This window comes from Silene latifolia, chromosome 9, assembly GCF_048544455.1.
Source record: "Silene latifolia isolate original U9 population chromosome 9, ASM4854445v1, whole genome shotgun sequence".
NCBI classification, from domain to species: Eukaryota; Viridiplantae; Streptophyta; class Magnoliopsida; order Caryophyllales; family Caryophyllaceae; genus Silene; species Silene latifolia.
In genome coordinates, this window is record NC_133534.1 from 169,478,333 (window position 1) to 169,492,551 (window position 14,219).

Here is a 14,219-nt window from a genome sequence, read left to right on the forward strand (position 1 = left end):
GTAAGCAATAGTTTCCACCGCATCAAAGGATCTCTTCCTTGTCAAAATCTCCTTCATGAACTTTGCATACGCCGGCACTTGAGTAATTAATTCAGTAAAGGGAACACTTACCTGTAGGTTCTTCACGACCTCCATAAACTTACTGAACTGCTTGTCCAGCTTGGATTTTTGTTGACGATGAGGAAAAGGTAGTGCAATAGTAATGGGCTCGGCTTGCTTGACCTTAGAATCAAGTTTTGAAACACCGTCGTCTGTCAAGGAGGTGCCTCGATCGAGCCTTGATGGGACTCGATCGAGCACACTAGTTCCTCGATCGAACCTGGGCTGACTCGATCGAGGAACCTCAGCAGGTACAGCTTTCTCGTTCTCTTTGCTTTTATCGTCAGCTCTTGTTTCAACTTCGTCAAGTTCTTTCTCATCATCACTAAGCTCTAAATTACCCAATCCCTTGGGATGCATGAAAGTTACCTCATCATCAGCAGTGGGCACATCATTAACAAGGCTTTGCAAGTCGGGATTTGCATATGTGGTACCGCTCCTCAGCTGAATAACATTAGCTTGCTCGTGAGCTTGTTTACCTTGAGGAGGAAGACCCCTGGCCTGTTTTGATGGATTTTGAAGTGCCATCTGAGCCACCTGGTTACCTAGCATCTTATTATGGGCAATCAGCTCAGAAATTTGAGCCGTCTGCTTCTGCTGCATTGACAAAGTTTGTTGCAAAAGATTATGCAACTCTGCCATCTCATTGTTTGGAGCTTGTTGAGGAGTCTGTTGAGGAGTTTGTTGAGGAGGTTGTTGATATTGATTGTTAAACTGCTGACCTCCTTGAACTTGCCTTTGATATCCTCTGTTTGGTTGCTTACCACGACTATTGGGAGGAATATAAACATTCTTTTATGGTTGTTGCTGCTGCGGGTTTTGCACATTCTGACTTGACCATTGAAGGAAAGGGTGTTCCTTCGTTCTTTCATTATAAAAATTGGAGAAGGGTGTACCTTGGGCACCTTGTCTGTAAGACTGAAAGGAATTAACCTGCTCCACTATGCTCAAACACTCAGCTGCATTGTGACCGTCTAAACCACATCTAGCACAAGACTTCTCTTGTAATTGACTCATAGCATGAACTCTCTCTTTACTACCCAATGATTGAGTAGTCTTTATCTTAGCAATTTGAGCAGAAATAGTCTCCAATTGCGCAGCAAGAGCACTATCTCCCCCAATCCCTCGCGTGCTTCCCCTAGGATTTCCATACTTGGCGGTATGGGTGGCAATCTGATCAATCAACTTCCATGCGTTACTATCGTTGTTGTTGTCCTGTAACCTTCCATTAGCTGATGAATCCAATAAGGCACGATGGTCGTCCTACAACCCGTTATAAAACTGGTTGCAAAGAAACCACTTCGGGAAACCGTGATGGGGAACAGATCGAACCAACCGTTTGAAGCGAGTCCATGCTTCATTCAAATCTTTAGTAGCTCCTTGCTTGAAACTAGTAATTTGACTTCTCAGCGCATTAGTTTTCTGAGGTGGGAAGTACCTCTTGTAGAAGGCAAGAGCTAAAGTATTCCAGTCAGTAATTCCCTCGTCTGTCATATCTAAGTCCCTCAACCATTCAGCAGCTCCATCTTTCAGTGAAAAAGGAAAAAGCACCTGCTTAATTTGATCTTGTGTCACTCCAGCTGTTAACGGGATAGAACAACAGTAGGTGACAAATTTCTCCATATGTGTAGCAGGATCTTCAGTAGTTGTCCCTCCAAATAAATTTCGCTCTACCAAATTAATGTAAGATGGGCGAATTTCAAAGATTCCATTATTAGTAGTGGGCAGCTTAAATCTTTGTGGGATGGATGCTAATGTGGGCTCGGAGTGACTAGCTAGAGTAGGCATGATGGTAGTCTCAGGAGTAGGAGTTTTAACTGGAATTTTGGTCTCGGGAATTTCGTCCTCTGTGTAGGACTGATCGGCTGACTGTTCTGAGCTCGCCATCTCGACGTCAAGTATACTTAAGTCTTCTACTTGACCCACTTCTTGATTAAATTTCCGTCTGTAACGAAAAGTCTTTTCTGGTTCAGGATCAAAAGGAATAATCTTAGACCTATTCGACCTGGGCATACACGGAACTAACAAGAGAAGTGTGAGAACGGTCTCAAGGAACTAGGTTCCCTGAGACAAAAAGACAAAATAAATAGAAACAAACTAAACAATTGTTGCCTCCCCGGCAACGGCGCCAAATTTGATATGGCTAAAGTCGTATCACCAAATCAAAATAAAACTATCTCAAAACTAACAAGAATAGCTAGTGGTAAGACAGGTATCGAATCCACAGGGAGGCGGTAATAATAGTCTGTAAATATTTATATCGTCTAAGGGTAACCGTTTTGTTGGGGGTTTGTTTTGTTTGTTATCTAACCAACTAATTGCGAGTAATTAAAAAGGGTTTAAAACAATGATATTAAAAGTCTAGGATTTCCGGTTCACTAGGTCAATTATATGGGGTCTCTTAATCAATTGCTAGATCTATCAAGTTATCTAAGGTCACAAGATCGGTTGATTCTATTTATGCCCTTAAGATCGATTCTAACATGCGATCGCTATAATTAGATACAATCTATTTGATTATCGCAGCCTATATTAATTCTAACCCTGTCGGTGAAAGCATTAATTCGCTACACTAATTAACAACTCAGGCCTAAGTTAATTAACTAGAATAAGAACAATAATCAAACAACAACTTATATGATTTCTCTAGCAATTAATCAATTTCCCCTTTCTAATTAACCTAGATCCCCTTCATCCTAGATGAGGAATTTAGCTACTCATGACCAAAGCACTAACAACAATAATGATAATTGAAAACATGATTGAAAACATGAAATAAGAACAATAATTGAATAACATAAACTTGAATGAATAATTATTGAAGAAAGATTAGTACCGTAGCAACAAGGAAGGATTAAACTAGAGAGTATTTAGCCATTCTAAGCAAAAATAAAGCATAACCTAATAATCCCGTACGAGTTTCTAATTTATAATAAAAAATAACTGTTTTAGGAAAATCCGGAAATAAATCTACTAGAGAGGTTCCTCGATCGAGCCTGAGGTGACTCGATCGAGGACGATTACTCAATCGAGCCTCAGGGGACTCGATCGAGGAACCAGCTACACAGAATGATTTCTTCGTTTCTTCACTTCTAGCCTTCATGCTACCTCGTTCTTCATGCCATGCTCCGTGTATTCCACTAAGCTATCTCCGCTATGCTCATCTTAGCTTGATTATCCTCGTAATGCGTTATTTCTGCATTAAAACATAAAATAGCGGCAGTATCGATAATTCACTGAAATAAGGCATATAAACGATATAAAGGCACAAAAACGGTATATAAAATGGTATGAAAGGAGCTATAAAAGTATATATAAAAGTGATACATCAGAGTCCCCTTGATCGAGTAAGTTACATACTCGACCGAGTTACTGGAGTTCAGCAGGGAGATATAAATCGTGATATCGTGAAAACCCAAATCATTTCATATCTTTCTCCTAAACCTAGATGTCGTCACCTCTCTATTCCTTCATCTATATTCACCCTTTTTGGAGCTTTTGAGAGTGGAGACACCATGGGGATGGGAAGCATGAGTCGGGTAGTGGTCTTGTCGCCGGAATGCTATGTATAGGTATGTTATCATCATCATCATCGTCTTCCTTGGTTTCGTTTGTGGTCGTGGCAGTAGTAATAGATGGTCATACTGTTTGTTATAGGTGGTTATGGTGGTTGCTTGTCGTCTTATGGTCATGTGCGGTATCGCTGCGGATTGCTAGAGGTAGATTTTCCTACTCAGTACTGTTGGTTGTATAGTATATTATTTATAGAATATGGTTGTATTTGGTGTTATGATTGGTAGTGTGGATTGGTTGTAGTTGGTTGTTGTTTGTTTGTCTCTGGTTCGCGAGGCGAGTCCTCGGCTGAGTGGAGTCACTTGCGGGAGTGGCTTCACGCCCTTGATTCGCCCTCTGTGGAACCCGCCATATGAGGGGATGTGCACATTAAGGAACATGGGTTTTTCCTCGGGATTGATGAGCAGGGATTTGGTGGCTACGGTTGCAGTCCCCCACAGGCGGTGAGGATTACTGATTGCGATTGGTAATATGGCAGGACTTGACCTTCGGGCAGTCTGAGGAGTATGGGTGATTGGAGGAGATGATGTGTGTATGTTTGTTGTGTCTAGTTTTGTGTGTTCCTTCAGTTACTGACCTTGTATGGTGTTGTTGTGTTTTCTCTTTGTGTTGTGTCTGCCGTGATCTACTATGGTGAGCATTCGGTCTTAGAAGGTTGATATCTGGATCATAGCTGGGTGCTTGGAGGGACGAGTCTTTCACGAGTCATGGCAGAGATAGTTTCACGTAGTTGATAGATGTCACGAGTTGTATCTTCCCTTTGTGTTATGACTTGTAAATGAACATAATTGTTCTTTTATCGACATTTGTTATTACTATTCCTCGGGAAACTGAGATGGTAACGCCCTTATCTGCCAGGGAAGGTCTTGTTAAGGCTCCTTGGTAGATGGGGGTGTTACAAAGTGGTATCAGAGCCAGGTTTTGGAACCTGTAACCAATGAGCCTAATGAACGTAGAGAGTCTAATAAAATGAACCGGGTGTATGTATGTTGGGAGCCCCGACAAATGCTTGATTTTGGGTGAGAAGGCGCCCTCATTTCAAAATCCTGGCCCTAGTATGCTTATGCCAGCCACTTCCAATGGGAATATTGAGTCGGGAATTGTGTGTCTAGTTGTGTGTGGTACATAGAATAGATATAGTTGTGTTTGAGTCTGTGATAATGTATTATGTGTGCAAATAGTAGTGACAAAATGTGTCGGTGATGTAAATAGCTGGGAGTGTGTGTGTATATGTGATAGATAATGGTGGATGTGTTGAAAGTTGCATACGAATATCTGATAATGTGACGGTGGTAATGTATTGTGAATCTCCTTATATGTGCTTTAGTTAGTATTAATTGTCATGTAACGCTGTGGAATTTAATGGTTGAATGTTATTACATACCCTTGTGAATAGGCATAATTATGTGAGTTATCTTGTAGTTGTCGGATTGTTGTGATATGTTAAAACCTAGAGCAAATATGGGTTTTAAGCGATAGCTAAATTGCCAAATAAAATGCTTGATATAGTGTAATCACATATTGGACGATTGAATTTGAATATGCGTAAATTAAAGTAGAATAATGTGAGTTGAAGCAAGTCATAGTTGAATTACTTTGTAAAATGTTGGTATAGGATGGAGTAATATGTGCAATGTTCGGATGAGATAGTTGTGTTGCATTTGAGTTAGTACTTGACAGGGCAGTCGTATACCTATCAAAAATAACCAACTGGCTCTAACTAATATAGCTAGGGAAGTCGGGTCGATCTCCACAGAGAGGCGGGAATGAGATTTATCTGTTTTAAGTTAGTTTAAGAGTAACGGGGGTTTGAGTACGATTTCTAAACTAAGAGAGGAGACAAGAGAAATTGAGCGATAAAATAAAGGGATTAACAATAAAGAGAGAGAACTAGGATTGTCGGGTCATCTATGAATGTCAGATAATTGCAGCTAAGGTTACAAATCGGTCGCTTATATCGGTCTAAGGGGCAACGAATATCTCCTTCCGGTCTCAATTTGCCCTAAAATACTATTAGCTTAGCTTCCGCCCTCACTAAAGCATCCTAATGTTCACTGCTGGTCTCACCCCTTCCAACCTTCCGGTCTAGGTCAAGGCTTACCAAGATTAATTATCTAGTTGTGTCGACTAAAGTAGACAAGAACAATTATATGCAGTGATTAACAACAAAGACATGATTTAAGCAACAGATCTGCAAACCTAATTAGCAACTAACATCAATTCATTGAATCCCCTAAATCCTAGCAGAAGAATTAGCTAAACATAATAATGAATAAAGCAAAAGAAAAGGAAGAAGCAAGAACAAACATAATGAAGGAATAAGCAAAAGAGAATTAATATAAAAAAGAGAAGAAAGGTTACAGAAGTTTAGAATCCGGCAAAAGAACAAGGTAGCAGCAGTGATTAAGAGTGAAAACAGTGATTAAGAGTATATGAGATGTGATAAGTCATGTTTATTAACCTAATGACGACTTCCTTATATAGGGAAGTGAAAATAAACAAAAGATAACCTAAACACGAATTAAAAATCCCAAGTAAAAATAGCTAAATACTCGATCGAGGATTTTTATATCACTCGATCGAGCAAATCCAAGCTAAAACCTCTCGATCGAGTACTTAAAGTACTCGATCGAACACTTATTAAATAGGCACCACTCGATCGAGTAGAAAAAGGACTCGATCGAACACAATTGTACTCGATCGAGTACTTTCCAGCGCACAATTCCTGCTTCGCGCACTGAACTTCAAACGGCTGCCATTTCTTCGTTACTTGGGAAAACAGGGCGTTTCCAGTGGCGTTGGAAAGCTAAGAGGACAAGCTATCATTTACGATTGGAATCACCTGCAAATAAGTTGTAAAACTCGATATATGGCTCTTCAAAGTGGGCACTAGTAATTTGAAGTTCTTCCTTTGCTTGCCTAGCTATCTTACTTCTTTGCGCATCACAATTAGTAGTTTCCAAGCTCCGGCTCAACTAATCTCCTAAATGCATGCATAGGGACGTATTTTAGGCTTGATTATGGTCCTTTCCGGTTTATACCTGTAAATAATACAAGAGAAACCAAAGTAGACAATTCGGGGGACATTTGTAGCTAAACACTACACAAAATGCATAGAAATGCGTGCAAATGAAGTACAAAATACTTATATAAAATACACGCATCAAATCTCCTCAAACCAAACATTTGCTTGTCCCCAAGCAAACTATATGCACAACTAATAGAACAGAAAAGAAAACTCGGAGCTAGCTTCAAATTGTCCACTTAAACCAATTTAATGCAACAAACTCACTTATAGCAAAAATGTCAAATGCAAACGAGTTGTAGGATGTTTATAATAAAGCTGAACTATCGACCTTGCAAGACCATCAAAATCGGACTCTCATGGGTCACTCTTCTCTCATGAAGCAAAGGGTAAAAGTATATGTATAAGAGAAGAAGAGATAAACAGTCACTCACCTAAACTACGACCTACATAACATGCATGCAACAAAAATGATAGACGATTCTAGTACCATACATACATTCCAACCAACAATGTCTGTCACAGCCAAGGGCTTACAAAAGATATGGGAAAGTGAGGCTACAGGCGAGAATAGGCAAAATAAATTATGGAAATGTGGAGGTAAAGCGTCAAGCTAGCACCTAAACAGGACCATATAAAACCATCCGAATCTCAACTGTCTAGAAAACAAAGCTCAAGTGCCCTTCATTGGCACTCATCTCAGTACCCAATACAAAAAGATATGAATAAAATAGAGGATTAAGACCACCACAAGATAGAAATAAGCGCATACGATCTTCTATTTCTCAAACTAACTCAACATCTTTTTTTCATTTTCATTTTTTTTCTTTTCTTTCCCCTGTTCACGTTTTCTTTCTTTTTTTTTCAAATTTTTTTCTTTGTTTTTTCTTTTTCACGTCTTTTGTTTTCCTGATTCTTTCTTTTTCTACCAACTCCGCACAATGAAAATGAGCCAAACTCACAACGATGAATAATATACCACAATAGTCGCACTAAACTAGCTTGACTGGCAGGCTAAATTTTGGGTGTAGCAAATTGGTCAAAAAGGCTATATTTGGCTAAAGTGGAGGTAAATGGGTGAAAATGAAAGAAAAGGAAATTGTAAGCACCTCCCTGCATGTGACACCGACCACAAACCCGAATGTATGCAATTGACAAGAAATCGAATTTCATAAATGTGAAAAAATGATAAACATGTTATGCAAGGAGTACTACTCTCAATTCCTATGTAAACTGGTCATGAATGTCACCAGTTTATACGGCTCTAAATCTTAGAAATTATAAGTAGCTTGCCAAAATTTTCAGGTCAAGTCTATTCGTTCAGGTTAATTTTAACATTAACTCGTAGATATGCAAAATGACAAAGCTAAAAAGATAATTAGTTTAATGCAAGGTTTAAGTAAAAAGACAATTGCAGTGCAATTTCATCATTGAAATCTACTGTTCCGACTCAACCTATATGCTAAAATAAACGTGAACTTTTTTTTATTTTTTTCGAATTTTTTTGACGCATCCGCTTGACCAGCTGCTTGCTTTAGAACTGCTGCTTGTTTTTTATGAGATTTTTGAATTTTATGAAAATGAACAACAAGGCATACAGAAATTAAACGTGATAACAGAAATGCAATAAAAACATAAATGCAGACACAGATATGGATGCATAACCTCCCCAAACCAAATCGTACAATGCCCTCATTGTACCCAAAAATAAGGAAAGGAAATGCAAACTAAAAAGGACAGAGTGGAGATGCGGAAAACTCACAAGAATACGCGAAGAAGGGACCTCCCCAAACCAGCCAGCACCATGGGAGGTCACAAATAGCTTCACAGTGGCGTCACAGGAAGCGAATCAAAACGGAAGTACTCGATCGAAAGGGCACAATGATCGATCGAGTGAACTGGGCGTCTAAGCAGTTTGGTCGAGGAAATAGGGCTCTCAATCGAAAGACCTTCTTTTGCAGGCACTCGATCGAGGAGAAGGTATGTTCGATCGAGTGAAATCAACAGCAAAAGGGTACGATCGAATATAAAAAACACTCAATCGAGCCATCCACGTTATATTCCTGCAAAGATGCAATAAACAGCCCGCAAAACTAACAAAACAAGCTAAATGTTCCAGTCTATGGTTTAAAAACCAATTATTACACACGCAACAGAAACTTAAAAGCAAATCAACTAAAAATTGAAACTCCGGGTTGCCTCCCGGACAGCGCTAGTTTCAGACAGGTCCCAGCTCGACCTTCTTTTCTTTCAGTCAGCTACTCCGATTGAGCCCACTCAAAATGAAATCAAAGCACGCAAAGAATCGATCAAATAATTGCGCATGTGCTACACAAAAATGTAAGTAGCACCATAAAATAGCAATAGCACAGGAAATTAAAATGAAATAGCATTTAAGTCTAACAAATTTCCTATGACAGCTCCTAAAAACATCAACAAAATTATTCCTCCCTCCAGCAAAGGGCGGAATATAGAAGCTTAAAGTAACCGCGAGTGGAAAATAAGAGAGCTCATGAGCATTTGACTCAAACAGAACGCGAGTATAATCCAGATGCACTAACAGGTTTATATTGTGAGGTGGAGGAATCTGGTCTTCTAAAGGAGAAGGTGGGTATTCATCCCAAATGCAAGGGACAGTAAAGTCAATTGGGTTAATTGGGTCCTCAACAATAGGTTCATCCATAATATCGTCATAACTATCCCATTTAACCTCAAGACTGTCAAAAATTTTCTCCTCACTCTCCTTAGGGCCGGACTCGTCAGTAGGGAAGTTCTCAAAGAGGCCTTCCTAGTCGTCCTCACTATCTGTGCAAGAATCATAGAGGGGTTATAAATTATCATTATAAAAGGGATTATCAACCACGCTAATGGTCTCCTCTATTTTTCCGTCAGTATTTCCTAAAACGGTTTCTAAGGTCTCACCCACCCCCTCATCTGAATCAACATGAAGAGAGAAATTGGGTTTAAGAGTTTCAGTAGCAAACCATTCAAAAAATTCTAATACCTCTTTTACGGGGATTCCTTCGAAATCCCACTTACCATTAGCCTCGAGGTATGCTCGCGTAGGGGCATTAATTCCCCGGATGATAGACTGGCATATTTGGAGTCCCGAAAGCATTCCTCGTCTTGGTTCGAGCCACCCCTCCCACCTGTCTATATAAGAACCAAAAATTTCGTTCTCTCTCTGCGGAAAGTCAAGAACGAAAGACATGAGAACGGTCTCAAGGAACCGAGGTTCCTCGAGACAAGAAATAGACTAAATAAAAACAGATAAAACTACGCTATCTCCCCGGCAACGGCGCCAAAATTTGATACGTCTGTCGTGTACCTATCAAAAATAAACTAATTAAACTAACTATATAGCTAGGGAAGTCAGGTCGATCTCCTCAGGGAGGCAAGATATCTGTAGAAGTCCGTCTATTTGGTCACAAATGGGGGGGTTGTTTAAATTGGTTTTCTAAACTAAAAGGTTTAAAAGAAAGAGAAGTAAGGAAAGAGCAGTAAAGGCAGGAAAATAGAATTAAACTATTAAATAGAGAAGGGACATGTCAGGATTTCGGTTCACTACGGTAGTCCAGTGACTCAACTGTAAACAACTTAGACAAATTAATGTGAGACGGATATGGAAAGGTCCTTCCGGTCCACTTTCTATCCTAAAATACCACTAACTTAACTTCCGTCCTCGCCAGGGTAGTCTACTGTTCATAGCAGGCCTATTTAGTCCAATCTTCCAATCCAGGATTAAATTTAGCCAGATTAAAGGGTGACTCAGAAGCGTGCACTCAACTAAGTCGGTAAAATACAGTTAAATTGCTATGGTGACAGAATCTCACAATTAATTCATCTAACCTATTTACTACATCGTCACATTTCTACCGTAGATCCCCTAATCCCAACTTGAAATAGATTTAGCTACTCATATCGCTACTAATACTAACAAAACTAACAGCAAATAAATAACCAGCATTCAACATATTAAAACGATAATTAAATTGCATAAAAGTGAATTAGGGCAGAAATTAAATGAAGTAAAACAAAGAATTAAAGTAAACAAAAGAGAGATTATTATTAAGAAAGGAGAAAGAGATTACAATCGTGAGAATCCGGCGTAAAGAACGACAAAATCCGAACGAAATAATCCCGAAAGCAAAGTTACAGAGAAAAGGGAAAAGCAACGTAATGTGTTTACTGTCAAAGCTAAAACTGATGAATGATAACATAAAAGATAGATAATGACCTAGTTAACGAAAGTTTAAATAGAAAACAAACCAAATCCAACAACTAAAACACGTTCACGGGCTAATTAAAGCCCACGAAAGCCTAAACCACTCGATCGAGTAGAATAAATCCACTCGATCGAGCAAAACTCCAGAAAATCTACTCGATCGAGTAGAATAGTTACTCGATCGAGTAACCTCTCTTTTCACCACTTCTTGATCGAGTAAATAACTACTCAATCGATCAACCATGGCTATAAAAACCACTCGATCGAGTAATAAAATCACTCGATCGAGCCTTCTTCCTTCAAATCAGCCTAAACTCGTGCCCGACTGCCTCGTAAACCGTGCCTTCACGCATTCCAATGCAGTATCTCACTCTGGAAAATCTCGTCTCCTCAAAATGCATGCAAAAAGGACGAAAAATGGTACGATTTCACTACTTTCGCGTTCATTTCTACAAAAACGGACAAAACGAACCAAAGTAGCCAATTCGGGGCATAATACTATATAAACAGTACAAAAATGCATGAAAACACGTGCTAAAATAGGCTAAAAAGACTATACATTATGCACATATCAGTACTAATGGATAGTAATTGGATGAAATAATCAGTGACATGTTCCAAATACACCTTGGACTCGGAACGAGTTGTTGTTTTGCAGGAACCGTTAACCAAATTCGTAACCTTTGACCTTGTTCCTAATCTTATTCGACCGAGTACGAGAGCCTACACGACCGAGTAGACCTTACTCAATCTCGTAGTTGGGTTATTGGATCGAAATCGTTGGATCTGCCAGCGGAAACTCGATCGAATAACTCCAACTCGATCGAGTAGAGGCCACTCGATCGAGTACCCGAGTTACTCGATCGAGTAAGTTCTACAATACCCGAATTATAACGAGATTCCTATGCTCTCTTTGGTTCATTCTCCCTTCTTATTTTACTTCTTACTCAAACCCTAATTTCCTAAAACCCATTCTTTCAAAGTTCTTGGTGTAGATTGTGTTTAATCCTCTTGAAATCTTCTTGCTAATCCATTCAATCCTTTTGCCAATCATTCAAGGTAAGATTGTTACTCTCTTTATTTGCTTTTAATCCATTAGTAGCATATAAAAGTGTTAATTTTCTGAAAAATTCGATTTATACTCATGGATTTTGATTATAGTTGTGGTATTTTGGTAAAATTGCTTTAATTTGTTGTTGTTAATGCTAGAAATTGCAAACTCTAATGGATTTGGGGGTATAATTGGGGACCGAAATTTCTAGGCTTTGTCTTATAAACTTGATTTTATTCATCTTTTGCTTACCTAAAGGGGAAAATCAACTAAGGGGATGTTATTGGTATCGTGGTTGGTGTTGATTTTGGCTAATTTCACTCTAAACTTTCATCTTAAAACTCCGTCTTAAAAGTGCCCCAAACTGAATTTCGCCCCAAATTTTTGTGACAACGATCTTTTGTGAAGTTAATTTGGGGGATTAAGATCCCAACCTTTCTAGTAACGATTAGAATTTTGTGTTTTGAAAATTATGAAACCGCCTTTTATGAATATGAGAGTAACATGATTTGGAAATTGTTGTTTGTCTTATGAAAACTGCTTTAAATTATTGTTTCTCTATCCAAGAGTATACTTTTCAAGTTCTTTTGATCAAGTAAGTATCCGTTTGGTGTGGCTAAAAACATGTTGAAACAGATGCCGAGAGTCGCAGCTGTGACCCGTCAGAGTAAGAGGTCGAGGGCCTCTGAGCCGGAATTGGGAGAGGGGAGTCAAGGACCTACTGTCCCACTAGTTCCTGAGTATCCCACCATTGTCTTTGCTAACTTTGAGCAAAGATATGCCTTTGTTGAGTTGACTAAGCGCCGTATAAAACCTACTAGATGCATCGACAGTACCATCCTTGATGACCCGAAGATAGAGGTATATGTGAGGCATATCTTTGAGACCTTGGGTTTCGCGGGGTTGCATCGTCTTAAGAAACACTCTTACCCTTTCTTGACTTTGGAGTTTATGAGCTCTTTTTCTTATGATGCGGTAGCTAAGACTGTAGGGTTCCGTCTTATGAACACCAGCTTTCTCTTGACTATAGACCAGTTTGCTTCTCACCTTGGACTTTCTCGACCTGAGAAGGGATCTCTTAGAGACATCCCAACTGAGTGTGGAGCTAGCAGTTATATGCCTTGTTTCACTGGTAAGCCTGCCCCTACTTCGAGTAACATATTGATTAATGATGTTCAACATGTCACTTTGAAGATCTTCCTCCGAGCTTTAACATGTTTGCTGTACGATAGGAGGGACGTGAGTAAGTTAAAATAACATGAGGTTATGTTGTTGGTCACCTATCTGAACCCCACCCGAGCCCAGAGAGTCTCCTTTAGTGTCGCGGCCATCGTTTATTCTAGCTTGGCCTTGATGACCACCTCTTTGACCCGGTACTTGAGTTGTGGTGCTATTGCCACATGGTTAGCTGAGCGGTTGACTACCTTTGAGGCCTCCTCGGCCCTCACACCTATGGTCTCAGTTGTGCCCACCTTAGATAAAGATTACTTCATCGACCAGAAATGGTTGAGGACTATGGAGGGTGGTGGGTTAGCTTGGAGAGTGTGGGGTATGAGTTGGATGAGACTACCTGACCCAGAGCATCTTCCTGTGACTGAGCCTTTGACAGCGGTGGTGGTTGCATCGGACTCCGATGACGATAAGGCTGCTCCTACCCGGCAGTACTACCTCATAGATGATGGTCTTTTAGAGGTGATGCAGGAGCCGACCAAGGGGGACCAGGCTAGACCTGAGGACCAGCTACCTAGAGTGGGGAGAGGTCCTAAACGGGCGAGAGAGAGGGTTGGTGAGACTCGGCCTGTTCAGTCCGTGCCTCCACAGTACCAGTACCCCAGTTACCCTTCTTCCTTTAGTCCCGCGATGTAGGTGAGTGAGATCACTGAGAGGGTGTCCAACACCTTGGTGCTGCGAAACCTGTATGAGATGACACATGTGCAAGGAATTGGGACCAACCTGGCCCAACCAGTTTGGTGGAGAGGTGTCGGGGCTGATAGTGGAGTCTTCCACTCCTATGGTGTAGATACGGCTACATGGGGGAGCCTCGGAGTTATCCTTTTGGTTGTCTGGCGCCATGGCGACTAGGAGAAGACTCAGGTACAGAAGCTACCAAATGAGAGGGCACAGATAGAGCTGGCACATCCGGAGGAGGAGGCGGAGATGAGGAGATGGAGGAGCCGGGTTTGGAGTGATGTTGTTTATTGTTGTTTTACATTTGCTTTCATGGATTTTTAGTTAGTTGCTACTTG